The sequence below is a fragment of the Oncorhynchus masou genome, unplaced genomic scaffold, assembly GCF_036934945.1.
Source record: "Oncorhynchus masou masou isolate Uvic2021 unplaced genomic scaffold, UVic_Omas_1.1 unplaced_scaffold_2494, whole genome shotgun sequence".
Taxonomy (NCBI): Eukaryota; Metazoa; Chordata; class Actinopteri; order Salmoniformes; family Salmonidae; genus Oncorhynchus; species Oncorhynchus masou.
Genome location: NW_027008947.1, coordinates 13,962 through 30,832, shown reverse-complemented (window position 1 = coordinate 30,832; position 16,871 = coordinate 13,962).

The following is a 16,871-nucleotide window of genomic DNA, read 5'->3' as shown; positions in this document are numbered from 1 at the left end:
AATTCACCAGATTTCCAGAAATCCCAGGTTGTAGGATTCCCAGATTTCCCTTCTTGATTTTAGGAATCTAGGATTAAAATAAATATATATATAAAAATAAGTTTCTAGAGTTCAACCCTAGAGGTAGTGGGGGGGGGGGGGGGGGCATGTCTTATGGCACCTGCATTAATTATATTTACCCAGTTATGACAGTCTGTGAATATTGTTAGTTGAGCTGGACCGGGGGTAGAGATGCACTGGATGGTCTTACATATTGGATTTAAAAGGTTCGATGCATTGCACTGTGAAGATTCATCAATCTGTTACTTGGTTTTCTGCAATGACCTCTGTTTAATTTAAACTACCAGCTGAATGAATACCGGAGGGAATTTTTTTGTTTTTCCCCCTCTCTTGTTTTGAAGATAATAATTAAAAGATTCTGCAAAAAAAAAAAAATGTTGTTCTCCATTTTCTTTGTTCTTCACTTTTAGTTTTTTTTAGTTTTTACCCAGAAATCAAAGGTGCTTCAAATGTGGATCAATTTATATTAAGGGTCTGTAATTTATATTAAGGGTCTGTAGTTTATATTAAGGGTCTAATTTATATTAAGGGTCTAATTTATATTAAGGGTCTGTAGTTTATATTAAGGGTCTGTAGTTTATATTAAGGGTCTGTAATTTATATTAAGGGTCTGTAGTTTATATTAAGGGTCTGTAATTTATATTAAGGGTCTGTAGTTTATATTAAGGGTCTAATTTATATTAAGGGTCTTTAATTTATATTAAGGGTCTGTAATTTATATGTAATTTATATTAAGGGTCTTTAATTTATATTAAGGGTCTAATTTATATTAAGGGTCTGTAATTTATATTAAGGGTCTGTAATTTATATTAAGGGTCTGTAATTTATATTAAGGGTCTGTAATTTATATTAAGGGTCTGTAGTTTATATTAAGGGTCTGTAGTTTATATTAAGGGTCTAATTTATATTAAGGGTCTGTAATTTATATTAAGGGTCTGTAATTTATATTAAAGGTCTAATTTATATTAAGGGTCTGTAATTTATATTAAGGGTCTGTAATTTATATTAAGGGTCTGTAATTTATATTAAGGGTCTAATATATATTAAGGGTCTGTAATTTATATTAAGGGTCTAATATATATTAAGGGTCTGTAATTTATATTAAGGGTCTGTAGTTTATATTAAGGGTCTGTAATGTATATTAAGGGTCTGTATATTAAGGGTCTGTAATTTATATTAAGGGTCTGTAATTTATATTAAGGGTCTGTAATTTATATTAAGGGTCTAATATATATTAAGGGTCTGTAATTTATATTAAGGGTCTGTAGTTTATATTAAGGGTCTGTAATTTATATTAAGGGTCTGTATATTAAGGGTCTGTAATTTATATTAAGGGTCTGTAATTTATATTAAAGGTCTAATTTATATTAAGGGTCTGTAATCTAATTTATATTAAGGGTCTGTAATTTATATTAAGGGTCTGTAGTTTATATTAAGGGTCTGTAATTTATATTAAGGGTCTGTAATTTATATTAAGGGTCTAATATTTATATTAAGGGTCTGTAATTTATATTAAGGGTCTGTAGTTTATATTAAGGGTCTGTAATTTATATTAAGGGTCTGTATATTAAGGGTCTGTAATTTATATTAAGGGTCTGTAATTTATATTAAAGGTCTGTTTATATTTATATTAAGGGTCTGTAATAATTTATATTAAGGGTCTGTTTTATATTAAGGGTCTGTAATTTATATTAAGGGTCTGTATATTAAGGGTCTGTAGTTTATATTAAGGGTCTGTAATTTATATTAAGGGTCTGTAGTTTATATTAAGGGTCTGTAATTTATATTAAGGGTCTAATTTATATTAAGGGTCTGTAATTTATATTAAGGGTCTGTATATTAAGGGTCTGTAATTTAATTAAGGGTCTGTAGTTTATATTAAGGGTCTGTAATTTATATTAAGGGTCTGTAATTTATATTAAGGGTCTGTAGTTTATATTAAGGGTCTGTAATATTAAGGGTTTATATTAAGGGTCTGTAATTTATATTAAGGGTCTGTAGTTTATATTAAGGGTCTGTAATTTATATTAAGGGTCTGTAGTTTATATTAAGGGTCTAATTTATAATTTATATTAAGGGTCTGTAGTTTATATTAAGGGTCTAATTTATATTAAGGGTCTGTAATTTATATTAAGGGTCTGTAATTTATATTAAGGGTCTGTAATTTATATTAAGGGTCTGTAGTTTATATTAAGGGTCTGTAATTTATATTAAGGGTCTGTAATTTATATTAAGGGTCTGTAATTTATATTAAGGGTCTGTAGTTTATATTAAGGGTCTGTAGTTTATATTAAGGGTCTAATTTATATTAAGGGTCTGTAATGTATATTAAGGGTCTGTAGTTTATATTAAGGGTCTGTAGTTTATATTAAGTCTGTATTTATATTAAGGGTCTGTATTTATTTAAGGGTCTATATTAAGGGTCTGTAGTTTATATTAAGGGTCTGTAATTTATATTAAGGGTCTGTATTTATATAAGGGTCTGTAATTTATATTAAGGGTCTGTAATTTATATTAAGGGTCTGTAATTTATATTAAGGGTCTGTATATTAAGGGTCTGTTTTATATTAAGGGTCTGTATATTAAGGGTCTGTAATTTATATTAAGGGTCTGTAATTTATATTAAGGGTCTGTAGTTTATATTAAGGGTCTGTAGTTTATATTAAGGGTCTAATTTATATTAAGGGTCTGTAATTTATATTAAGGGTCTGTAGTTTATATTAAGGGTCTGTAATTTATATTAAGGGTCTAATTTATATTAAGGGTCTGTAATTTATATTAAGGGTCTAATTTATATTAAGGGTCTGTAATTTATATTAAGGGTCTAATTTATATTAAGGGTCTGTAATTTATATTAAGGGTCTGTAATTTATATTAAGGGTCTAATTTATATTAAGGGTCTGTAATTTATATTAAGGGTCTTTAATTTATATTAAGGGTCTGTAATTTATATTAAGGGTCTGTAATTTATATTAAGGGTCTGTAATTTATATTAAGGGTCTTTAATTTATATTAAGGGTCTGTAATTTATATTAAGGGTCTGTAATTTATATTAAGGGTCAATTTGTTCATTGTTACTTCCACATCTGTTTAAGTTTTACTAAATCTAGTCACAAATGTATATTTTCCTTAAACAGCCTTGTGTTGTGTCCTTTTTCAGTTACTCGGGTAGAATGTCTATCAATGTGCTCGTCTTTTTGGTGAGAAATTACACTGGTCAACTCAAAACATTTTAATAAAGTATAAATCACACATCTTAGATTAGGGACTGGAAAAAATGCTTTTACTAATTGTTAATGGTTAATACATGATGAACAAACACACTTTTATAAATACTATATAAATGGTTTATCACTGACCCTTAAATAACGTCACGGTGATGTGTGGTCCAGGGGGGGGTGCGCAGGGGGCGGAGTTGAACCCTGACCCCTCCTCCAGACGTGTCCAAGTGAAAAGCTTGGCGAGTGAAGACCTTTGACCTTCTTAACGTGTTGTTCTGTCGGATCAGCTATGCCTCGACTAGTTTTACGACGGATTTTAGGAACTTTTAATTGAAGTCGCCTATCATACTTGTCAAGCGCAGGATCTGCAAGGAAGGTTCGATGCCAAGATGAGGTTTTAAGGCTTCTGGTAAAAGAGGGAGATGGAGGAACGAGGCTAACAAATGTCTGTAGCTTTATTTATTTTATTCAACTTTATTAACTTGGCAAGTCAGTTAAGAAACATGTCTTATTAACAGTGATTGGCCAAACCCGGACGATGCCAATTGGTCAATTGTGCACCGCCCTTTGGGACTCCCATTCACGGTCGGATGTGATACAGCTAAACCAGTTAGGTAAATGTTTCAATTAGTTGACCATTGACCAAAGTGGCAAACATGAGCTTCAATGATTCACCTGCGTAATGCCCATTTTAATCGGATGAAAAATATGGACCCACCTGTCGACAACAACAGAACGGTTCCACCTGAGGAAAAGGAATGGGGCCACCAGTCGACGACAACAGAATGGTTCCACCTGAGGAAAAGGAATGGGGCCACCAGTCGACGACAACAGAATGGTTCCACCTGAGGAAAAGGAATAGAACCAGTCGAACAACAGAACGTTCCACCTGAGGAACATTTTAAAGTTTTGACATAACAGGTTTTAAAGGTTAATTTAACATGTTTGTCCTGCAAGTAACATTGATGTTTTCAATTCTGAACGCACGAGGAAGGCCTTGGTCTGGATTGAAATGTACTGTAGATTACTGTGTAGATTACCAGCTACTAACCTAACGTAGCAGGCTAGCTGGCTGTAGACTACTGTGTAGACCAGCTACTAACCTAACATAGCAGGCTAGCTGGCTGTAGACTACTGTGTAGACCAGCTACTAACCTAACGTAGCAGGCTACCTGGCTGTAGATTACTGTGTAGACCAGCTACTAACCTAACGTAGCAGGCTAGCTGGCTGTAGATTACTGTGTAGACCAGCTACTAACCTAACGTAGCAGGCTAGCTGGCTGTAGACTACTGTGTAGACCAGCTACTAACCTAACGTAGCAGGCTAACTGGCTGTAGGCTACTGTGTAGACCAGCTACTAACCTAACGTAGCAGGCTAGCTGGCTGTAGATTACTGTGTAGACCAGCTACTAACCTAACGTAGCAGGCTAGCTGGCTGTAGGCTACTGTGTAGACCAGCTACTGACCTAACGTAGCAGGCTAGCTGGGTTCAGGCACCATAACGTTAAGGCTGGCTATAAACTACATTTACTGTGGAGCAAGTGTAACCGATGTGAAATGGCTATCTAGTTTGCGGTGGTGTGCGCTAATAGCGTTTCAATCGGTGACGTCACTCATTGAGAACTTGAAGTAGTTGTTACCCTCTTTGCTCTGCAAAGGGAGCAATGGGTAACGATGCTTGTGGGTGTCAGTTGTTGATGTGTGCAGAGGGTCCCTGGTTCGAGCCTAGGGTAGGGGTGGGAGAGCTAGCTATACTGTTACACAGGGGATCCCAAATCTTCCCACTTCCAGCAGGGGGAGCATCCTATTTTGTCTGCAAGACAAAGGAGCTGATGGTGGACAACAGGAAACGGAGGGCAGAGCTGGGCGTCCCCAACCACAGGACTGTAGAGGAGAGTTCATCACTAAGGATTTAACATGGTCCACACACACACACCCGCACAGGGCACGACAACACCTCGTCCCCCAGGAGGCTGGAAAGATTTGCCATAAGGCTCCCGGATCCTCAAAGAGTTCTACAGCTGCGCCATCGAGAGCATCTTGATTGGCTCTATCACCCGGTACATCACTGGGGCCAAGCATCCTGCCTTCCAGGACCTCTATACCAGGCGGTGTCAGAGGAAGGCCCTATAAATGGTCAAAGACTCCAGCCACCCTAGTCATTGACTGTTCTCTCTGCTGCCGCACGGCAAGCGGTACCGGAGCGCGAAGTCTAGGACCAAGAGGCTTCTAAACAGCTTCTACCCCCCAAGACTCCTGAACAGGACTGATAAATGGCTACCTACATTGACCCTAACTCTCTTGCACTGACTCTTGGCCACTCACACATACTCACAATGACGCCCCAACACACACACACACACACTTAAAATGACACCCGAACACACACACTCACTTACAATGACGCCCCAACACACACACACACACACACACACACACACACACACACACATACTTAAAATGACTCCCCACCACACACACACACTTACAATAAAGCCATGCTATTTATTGTATTCATTACTAATGTAGGGGTACATGGACTCAGTACTGGTATAGAACCATGTTATTTATTGTATTCATTACTAATGTAGGGGTACATGGACTCAGTACTGGTTATAGAACCATGTTATTTATTGTATTCATTACTAATGTAGGGGTACATGGACTCAGTACTGGTATAGAACCATGTTATTTATTGTATTCATTACTAATGTTACATGGACTCAGTACTGGTATAGAACCATGTTATTTATTGTATTCATTACTAATGTAGGGGTACATGGAATCAGTACTGGTATAGAACCATGTTATTTATTGTATTCATTACTAATGCAAAGGTACATGGACTCAGTAATAGAACCATGTTATTTATTGTATTCATTACTGTAGGGTTACATGGACTCAGTACTGGTATAGAACCATGTTATTTATTGTATTCATTACTAATGTAGGGGGTACATGGACTCAGTACTGGTATAGAACCATGTTATTTATTGTATTCATTACTAATGTAGGGATACATGGACTCAGTACTGGTATAGAACCATGTTATTTATTGTATTCATTACTAATGTAGGGTTACATGGACTCAGTACTGGTATAGAACCATGTTATTTATTGTATTCATTACTAATGTAGGGGTACATGGACTCAGTACTGGTATACAACCATGTTATTTATTGTATTCATTACTAATGTAGGGGTACATGGACTCATTACTGGTACAATGTTATTTATTGTATTCTTACTAATGTAGGGTACATGGACTCAGTACTGGTATAGAACCATGTTATTTATTGTATTCATTACTAATGTAGGGGTACATGGACTCAGTACTGGTATAGAACCATCAATTTATTGTATTCATTACTAATGTAGGGGTACATGGACTCAGTACTGGTATAGAACCATGTTATTTATTGTATTCATTACTAATGTAGGGGTACATGGACTCAGTACTGGTATAGAACCATGTTATTTATTGTATTCATTACTAATGTAGGGGTACATGGACTCAGTACTGGTATAGAATCATGTTATTTATTGTATTCATTACTAATGTAGGGGTACATGGACTCAGTACTGGTATATAGAACCTTGTTATTTATTGTATTAATTACTAATGTAGGGGTACATGGACTCAGTACTGGTACTCTCTGTATAGAACCATGTTATTTATTGTATTCATTACTAATGTAGGGGTACATGGACTCAGTACTGGTACTCTCTGTATAGAACCATGTTATTTATTGTATTCATTACTAATGTAGGGGTACATGGACTCAGTACTGGTATAGAACCATGTTATTTATTGTATTCATTACTAATGTACTGGACACAGTACTGGTACTCTCTGTATAGAACCATGTTATTTATTGTATTCATTACTAATGTAGGGGTACATGGACTCAGTACTGGTATAGAACCATGTTATTTATTGTATTCATTACTAATGTAGGGGTACATGGACTCAGTACTGGTATAGACCCATGTTATTTATTGTATTCATTACTAATGTAGGGGTACATGGACTCAGTACTGGTATAGAACCATGTTATTTGTTGTATTCATTACTAATGTAGGGGTACATGGACTCAGTACTGGTATAGAACCATGTTATTTATTGTATTCATTACTAATGTAGGGGTACATGGACTCAGTACTGGTACTCTCTGTATAGAACCATGTTATTTATTGTATTCATTACTAATGTAGGGGTACATGGACTCAGTACTGGTATAGAACCATGTTATTTATTGTATTCATTACTAATGTAGGGGTACATGGACTCAGTACTGGTATAGAACCATGTTATTTATTGTATTCATTACTAATGTAGGGGTACATGGACTCAGTACTGGTACTCTCTGTATAGAACCATGTTATTTAAACTTGTTATTATTACTATTTCTATATATTGTTTTATCTGTATTGTTGGAAAAATACCCAGTGAGTAAAGCATTTTACTGTTGGTCTATAAAATGTGATTTGATCTCATTAAAACACATCTATATTCTAGTGTTGTTTTTTCTTCTCTGCTGGTAATATTCAATCAACACAATACTCCACCTCTCTACGCCTGCCGAACTCATCCGACCTTCAGCTATAGAAAAGACCAGTCCTGCCAGGATTTTCGTCGAGGTTTTTTTTTTTTGTGTGATATTTGCGGACAAAAAAATGCTTGATTTTGCTGCGGAAATTCTGATATTTTGCATGGCAGTATGCAATGATTCTTTTCAATTTATCACAAATGCGCTGACGAGGGGAAAAGTTTCTTGACTTGATTCAACCATATTATGCGGTAAATTGTGCAGTGATTGGTTGAAATTGCGAGCCCTCTTTTTTTGTCCTGCGGTGATGGGTCAGTTTTATGCGACACAATTGCGACGATTTGACTGCTTTATACAGTAATTGATTCGATTTGTAAACTCTTGCGTAATATGCGGGGAATTGTTGATTTGGGGGAAGAAAAAAATAAACATTTACGATCGCAGAATCCTGGAGGAACAGGGACAGACGCAAGGAGATCAAATCAAATCAAATCAAATTTATTTATATAGCCCTTCGTACATCAGCTGATATCTCAAAGTGCTGTACAGAAACCCAGCCTAAAACCCCAAACAGCAAGCAATGCAGGTGTAGAAGCACGGTGGCTAGGAAAAACTCCCTAGAAAAGCCAAAACCTAGGAAGAAACCTAGAGAGGAACCAGGCTATGTGGGGTGGCCAGTCCTCTTCTGGCTGTGCCGGGTAGAGATTATAACAGAACATGGCCAAGATGTTCAAATGTTCATAAATGACCAGCATGGTCGAATAATAATAAGGCAGAACAGTTGAAACTGGAGCAGCAGCACGGCCAGGTGGACTGGGGACAGCAAGGAGTCATCATGTCAAGTAGTCCTGGGGCATGGTCCTAGGGCCGCGGTTCAGTTGAAACTGGAGCAGCAGCACGGCCAGGTGGACTGGGGACAGCAAGGAGTCATCATGTCAGGTAGTCCTGGGGCATGGTCCTAGGGCTCAGGTCCTCCGAGAGAGAGAAGGAGAGAATTAGAGAACGCACACTTAGATTCACACAGGACACCGAATTGGACAGGAGAAGTACTCCAGATATAACAAACTGACCCTAGCCCCCCGACACATAAACTACTGCAGCATAAATACTGAAGGCTGAGACAGGAGGGGTCAGGAGACACTGTGGCCCCACCCGAGACACCCCGGACAGGGCCAAACAGGAAGGATATAACCCCACCCACTATGCCAAAGCACAGCCCCCACACCACTGGAGGGATATCTTCAACCACCAACTTACCATCCTGAGACAAAGCTGAGTATTGCCCGCAAAGATCTCCGCCACGGCACAACCCAAGGGGGGGCGCCAACCCAGACAGGATGACCACATCAGTGAATCAACCCACTCAGGTGACGCACCCCCTCAGGGACGGCATGAGAGAGCCCCAGCAAGCCAGTGACTCAGCCCCTGTAATAGGGTTAGAGGCAGAGAATCCCAGTGGAAAGAGGGAACCGGCCAGGCAGAGACAGCAAGGGTGGTTCGTTGCTCCAGAGCCTTTCCGTTCACCTTCCACTCCTGGGCCAGACTACACTCAATCATATGACCCACTGAAGAGATGAGTCTTCAGTAAAGACTTAAAGGTTGAGACCGAGTTTGCGTCTCTGACATGGGTAGGCAGACCGTTCCATAAAAATGGAGCTCTATAGGAGAAAGCCCTGCCTCCAGCTGTTTGCTTAGAAATTCTAGGGACAATTAGGAGGCCTGCGTCTTGTGACCGTAGCGTACGTGTAGGTATGTACGGCAGGACCAAATCAGAGAGATAGGTAGGAGCAAGCCCATGCAATGCTTTGTAGGTTAGCAGTAAAACCTTGAAATCAGCCCTTGCTTTGACAGGAAGCCAGTGTAGGGAGGCTAGCACTGGAGTAATATGATCAAATTTTTTGGTTCTAGTCAGGATTCTAGCAGCCGTATTTAGCACTAACTGAAGTTTATTTAGTGCTTTATCCGGGTAGCCGGAAAGTAGAGCATTGCAGTAGTCTAACCTGGAAGTGACAAAAGCATGGATTAATTTTTCTGCATCATTTTTGGACAGAAAGTTTCTGATTTTTGCAATGTTACGTAGATGGAAAAAGCTGTCCTTGAAATGGTCTTGATATGTTCTTCAAAAGAGAGATCAGGGTCAGAGTAACGCCGAGGTCCTTCACAGTTTTATTTGAGATGACTGTACAACCATTAAGATTAATTGTCAGATTCAACAGAAGATCTCTTTGTTTCTTGGGACCTAGAACAAGCATCTCTGTTTTATCCGAGTTTAAAAGTAGAAAGTTTGCTGCCATCCACTTCCTTATGTCTGAAACACATGCTTCTAGCGAGGGCAATTTGGGGCTTCACCATGTTTCATTGAAATGTACAGCTGTGTATCATCCGCATAGCAGTGAAAGTTAACATTATGTTTTCGAATAACATCCCCAAGAGGTAAAATATATAGTGAAAACAACAGCGGTCCTAAAACGGAACCTTGAGGAACACCGAAATTTACAGTTGATTTGTCAGAGGACAAACCATCCACAGAGACAAACTGATATCTTTCCGACAGATAAGATCTAAACCAGGCCAGAACTTGACCGTGTAGACCAATTTGGGTTTCCAATCTCTCCAAAAGAATGTGGTGATCGATGGTATCAAAAGCAGCACTAAGGTCTAGGAGCACGAGGACAGATGCAGAGCCTCGGTCCGATGCCATTAAAATGTCATTTACCACCTTCACAAGTGCCGTCTCAGTGCTATGATGGGGTCTAAAACCAGACTGAAGCATTTCATATACATTGTTTGTCTTCAGGAAGGCAGTGAGTTGCTGAGCAACAGCCTTTTCTAAGATTTTGAGAGGAATGGAAGATTCGATATAGGCCGATAGTTTTTATATTTTCTGGGTCAAGGTTTGGCTTTTTCAAGAGAGGCTTTATTACTGCCACTTTTAGTGAGTTTGGTACACATCCGGTGGATAGAGAGCCGTTTATTATGTTCAACATAGGAGGGCCAAGCACAGGAAGCAGCTCTTTCAGTAGTTTAGTTGGAATAGGGTCCAGTAAGCAGCTTGAAGGTTTAGAGGCCATGATTATTTTCATCATTGTGTCAAGAGATATAGTACTAAAACACTTGAGCGTCTCTCTTGATCCTAGGTCCACGCAGAGTTGTGCAGACTCAGGACAACTGAGCTTTGAAGGAATACGCAGATTTAAGGAGGAGTCTGTAATTTGCTTTCTAATAATCATAATTTTTCCTCAAAGAAGTTCATGAATTTATCACTGCTAAAAGTGAAAGTCATCCTCTCTTGGGGAATGCTGCTTTTTAGTTAGCTTTGCGACCGTATCAAAAAGGAATTTTGGATTGTTCTTATTGTCCTCAATTAAGTTAGAAAAATAGGATGATCGAGCAGCAGTAAGGGCTCTTCGGTACTGCACGGTACTGTCTGAAACCGTATTTGAAATAGCAGGTGATGTTGTGATGCTATTTTTGGATAGTGTATTTTCAGATTATAGTTCATGACTGATCCTTTTTTCGGTCTGTCCGAACGGTTTATAGTTGTAGTGTTGACAGTCTAAAGACCGGTTTATAGTTGTAGTGTTGACAGTCTAAAGACTAGTTTATAGTTGCAGGATTCAGTCTAAAGACTAGTTTATAGTTGTAGTGTTGACAGTCTAAAGACTAGTTTATAGTTGTAGGATTCACAGTCTAAAGACCGGTTTATAGTTGTAGGATTCAGTCTAAAGACCCGTTTATAGTTGTAGGATTCAGTCTAAAGACTGGTTTATAGTTGTAGGAGTCACAGTCTAAAGACTGGTTTATAGTTGTAGTGTTGACAGTCTAAAGACTAGTTTATAGTTGTAGTGTTGACAGTCTAAAGACCATTTTATAGTTGTAGTGTTGACAGTCTAAAGACCAGTTTATAGTTGTAGTGTTGACAGTCTAAAGACTAGTTTATAGTTGTAGGAGTCACAGTCTAAAGACTAGTTTATAGTTGTAGTGTTGACAGTCTAAAGACCAGTTTATAGTTGTAGTGTTGACAGTCTAAAGACTAGTTTATAGTTGTAGGAGTCACAGTCTAAAGACTAGTTTATAGTTGTAGGAGTCACAGTCTAAAGACTAGTTTATAGTTGTAGGAGTCACAGTCTAAAGACTATTTTATAGTTGTAGTGTTGACAGTCTAAAGACCGGTTTATAGTTGTAGTGTTGACAGTCTAAAGACTAGTTTATAGTTGCAGGATTCAGTCTAAAGACTAGTTTATAGTTGTAGTGTTGACAGTCTAAAGACTAGTTTATAGTTGTCGGAGTCACAGTCTAAAGACCGGTTTATAGTTGTAGGATTCAGTCTAAAGAGCAGTTTATAGTTGTAGGAGTCACAGTCTAAAGACCCGTTTATAGTTGTAGGATTCAGTCTAAAGACTGGTTTATAGTTGTAGGAGTCACAGTCTAAAGACTAGTTTATAGTTGTAGTGTTGACAGTCTAAAGACTAGTTTATCGTTGTAGTGTTGACAGTCTAAAGACCAGTTTATAGTTGTAGTGTTGACAGTCTAAAGAGCTGTTTATAGTTGTAGTGTTGACAGTCTAAAGACCAGTTTATAGTTGTAGTGTTGACAGTCTAAAGACTAGTTTATAGTTGTAGTGTTGACAGTCTAAAGACTAGTTTATAGTTGTAGTGTTGACAGTCTAAAGACTAGTTTATAGTTGTAGTGTTGACAGTCTAAAGACTAGTTTATAGTTGAAGTGTTGACAGTCTAAAGACTAGTTTATAGTTGTAGGAGTCACAGTCTAAAGACCGTCTGTCGCTCTCTCTACCCGTCTCCCTCTGTCTATCTGTGACATACTCTCACAGAGTTGAAGAGATAGTGAGATAAGGGAGAGAGGAGTTATTTCTTGTTGCAGGCAGGTCAATGGTCACCTCATTGTGTTCTGTCAAAGAGCCCCGATGCTAACTCCCTTAGCACCTATCAACGATAGTATCTTCTGATCGGGGCAGTGTTGCTAAGAGCCCTGATGCTAACTACCCTTAGCGCCTATCAACGATAGTATCTTCTGACCGGGGCAGTGTTGCTGTCGTTAATAGGAGCTACACCAGGAAGTCATCTCTCTTTCCCCACCTTTATCTATGATCTGTGTATTATCTTGTATAGACAGTCTGTCACCATCTCTGTCCGACACCCCCCTGATAACTCAACTTCACACTAGTTTTCGGCTATTTTCCAGTGGTAGTAAAAGTATAGATAACTTAATAGAAAGTTTCTCAAGTAAAAGTCAAAGTCACCCAGTAAAATACTACTTGAGTAAAAGTCAAAGTATTTGGTTCTAAATATACTTCAGTATAAAAAGTATAAATAATTTCATATTCCTTATTTTAATTAAGCAGACGGCACCATTTTGTTGTTTAAAAAAATGCCAGGTGCACACTTCAACACGACAAAACGACAAAAGATGCATTTGTGTTTAGTTGAGTCCGCCAGATCAGAGGCAGAAGGGAGGACCATATATTGTCTTGATAAGTGCGTGAATTACACCATTTTCATGTCCCGTCTAAGCATTCAAAATGTAACGAGTTCTGTTGGGTGTCAGGTTTTTACCATATAGAGAGTAAAAAGTACATTATTTTCTTTAGGAATGTAGTAAAGTGAAAGTAGTCAAAAATATAAATACCAAAGTAACGATAACCTCCCCAAAAATGTATTTTTTTAAACTTAAGTACTTTACACCACTGACTATTTCCCAATAACACCGAGCAGCCTGGAGGTGATCTGGAGTGGAGAGTTTATAAAAATAGGAAATTGAATAAGTTAAAGATCGCCTTGTATTCTTTTTTACTTAACACTTATTTTCCTTAATTGTTGGTTAAGGGCTTGTAAAGGAAGCATCCCACTGTTGCATTCGGCGCATGTGACAAACCAAATGTGATTTGATTTTGCGCTATTGTTTTGTTGTCAATAACATGCTGATAAGAACTTACTCTCTTATCAGCTCTTGGACTTTGGTAACCTTGCACCTACTGTTGTGTGAATGGTATTGTTAATCAACTTAGAACTCTAAACCAACCCTTTAGAATTTGAAGTAGTGTATTTCTTCACGCAACACTCGCTACCAGTAAAGCTGTAGCTTGCTACTATAACTCCAGAGAAACTAGACTTTTGGCACTCTGCAGTGCTCTACTCCAAAAGCGACCATTTTGGGTCTGTGTGTGTCTGTGCGCCTTCGAGAGGAAGTGGTGCAACTCGTTTCCTGCAGCCCCCCGAATACACACAGCGAGAAGAGGAAAAGCAGCAACATAAAAAATAAAAAAAGGTTTGCAGTGAAGAAAATGGCTGATCGTACAGGACAAATGGCTCTCCTTGTAAAAGCGACAAAATGCATTGAATTTCTTTAGCCTTTTTTACAGCCGGCTTCCATTTCAACTCTGTTACACTTTACATGTTATGAGGAAGCTCTTTTTTTTAATACGTTTTCCAGGTTGTGTAATCGTGCTTTTTTTCCTAGCCAGTATCGATGTGTTACGCAGCTCACCGGGCAACCAGGAAAGCTTGTCGTAGTTCAGTTTGCCCGCTGTTGGTTAGCATGTTAGCATGCTAGCCATTGAGCCCGCTTGTATTAACGTGTTAGCATGTTAGCCATTGTGCCCGCTTGTATTAACGTGTTAGCCATTGAGCCCGCTTGTATTAACGTGTTAGCTTCATAGTCGGTAGTTACGCGGTAGTGTGTTTTTTCATGGAAGAAAATGACGAAAAGACTTGTTTTTTAAAAAGTATCGAAAGGTTAGATTGAAATGCACTGTACGATTTGATTAGTTAATATTACCGGTATGTGGATGACCCGGTCTGAAACTTTTTGTTAGCTAACTAAATGTTGGCTACGCTGCAGTCGGTGGTGCAGAATTTAAAGGGCGTCAAATATAAGGCGATTTTTCTTCGGTAACTTAGTTTCATCCCTACTGCCAACACAAATATGTTAATATTTCTCCTTTAACTGTTTGATCGATTGTGATTTAGTTTTGTACCATAGCTGGTTAAAGGTGTTTTGTTAGTTTATGCTAACTGCTAGTTAGCATAAATCCAACCCAAGTCGTCGCTAGGATACGCGGCTGCAGGATCTGTAAAATAAAAATAAATCATGAATGTCCTCACTGTAAACCATGGCACAGGTTTATTAACAAATAACTTTTTTATTTTTAGTGTGCAACATCTCCTATTTGTCCTTGGGGTTGTTTTGATAGCCAGCAAGCTATTGTCGCTGTGTGCCAGACTGTATTTTTAGCTAGCCTGTTAGTTAGCTAACAAGAGGTTTTATGCACAGGAGTAGCCTAGCTAGCTAGTTACATTGCATTAAAGCTAGTTATCGATTTTTGCTGCACTGTTATTAAACCAAACAAGTGCTTCCTAAAGTAGTCAGTTAATATATACATTGTTGCACCGTGTGAATGAAACACCTTTGCAGAGCTAGTCGGTACAGTCTGTGGCCCATGTTAAGCTGCTAGCAAGCCAGCTAATGGCAGATCAACACAAACTTTAACCCTCTATTTTCCTTTCAGACTAGTTAGGGTGGAAGGCTTAAACTCTTAACGTTTGGCTAGCTGACTCAATAAGGGTTCAGCCAGCAATTCTGGGGCGTTCCTGTATCTGCAGGAACCCCTTTATACTTCTATTGGTCTTTTTTTTTTTTTTTTAAGCTATTAGTGAAGTACATAGGCGGGAGGCCGGGGCGCTCCAGTTCAGTAGATGGCGGTAATGCGCCATAACATTGGATGCCAACTACCGATAAACCCCACAGAAGAGGCGGGCAATAACTGTAGCTAGCAAAATGTAACCGATGTTGAATGGCTAGCCAGTTAGCGGTGGCGTCTGAGTCTCGCTTTGCTCAGGTCCTTGTTTCCCCTTTGCTCAGCAAAGGGTAACGATGGGTAACGTGCTTTTGGGGTGGCTGTTGTCGATGTGTGCAGGGTTTTTTTTTTTTTTTTTTTACCTTTATTTTACTAGGCAAGTCAGTTAAGAACAAATTCTTATTTTCAATGACAGCCTAGGAACAGTGGGTTAACTGCCTGTTCAGGGGCAGAACGACAGATTTGTACCTTGTCAGCCCGGGGGGTTTGAACTTGCAACCTTTTGGTTACAAGTCCAACGCTCTAACAACTAGGCTACCCTGCCACCCATGGCCCCTACCTGTGCTCGAACCAGGGACGCAGGAGAGGGACTGAAGCTATACTGTTACATATTGCTAGTACACACCGATAGTGACCTTTTCCCACAGTTCTGTTAACGATTGTTGATAGCAGGCGTGTGCTTGCTTAGCTGTGAGCGTGGTGTCACTGGCTAGTTTGCGCGCGTGTCGATGGCAAGCTTGGGCGCGGGGTCGCTCCAGCCTCACGCCTGCTGTACTAGTGGGAGGTGGGGGCTACCGGTGCCGGTAGACTGTTTTCCCACATTTCTGTTATGATTTTTCGGGAGGGGGGCAGGAAATCTCGGGTCAAATTGACTGGGCCTGAGCTGTACGTTAACTGTCTGTGGCACAATCCGTTAGTGCGCTGTACTAAAAATATATCCCATTTAGCAGACGCTTTTGTCCAAAGCGACTTACAAGTCGGCTGGGACCACTACTTTTACATATGGGTGGCCCCAGCGGGAATCGAACCCACGACGCTTGGTGTTGCAAGCGCCATGCTCTACCGACTGAGCCACACAGGACTCTCAGCCCCAGTTAATTTGACACCAAGAGATTTGCTGCCACAACAAATATTGCATGAAGCTCCTTTTAACATCTCTATGTGGTCAACATGCTCATTGGCTCTGCCCAGGCCCATAGTACATCATGTACTAGGTGACATGTAGTAGGCAAACCCTGTTTTGGTCACTTCTGGTAAATCATCAAAAATAAATACATTGTAGCCAGGGTATGAAGTGTTATTTTGGGTTCAACAGCCACTGTGGAAAATAGATAAATCAAAATGTTTCTAATGTTTGTTTCTAAAAACAAATCTTTTATGAATAAGACGTAGATATGGAATGCTCTAACTAGATAAATGGAGTTAATGAACTGACTGGTCTTTG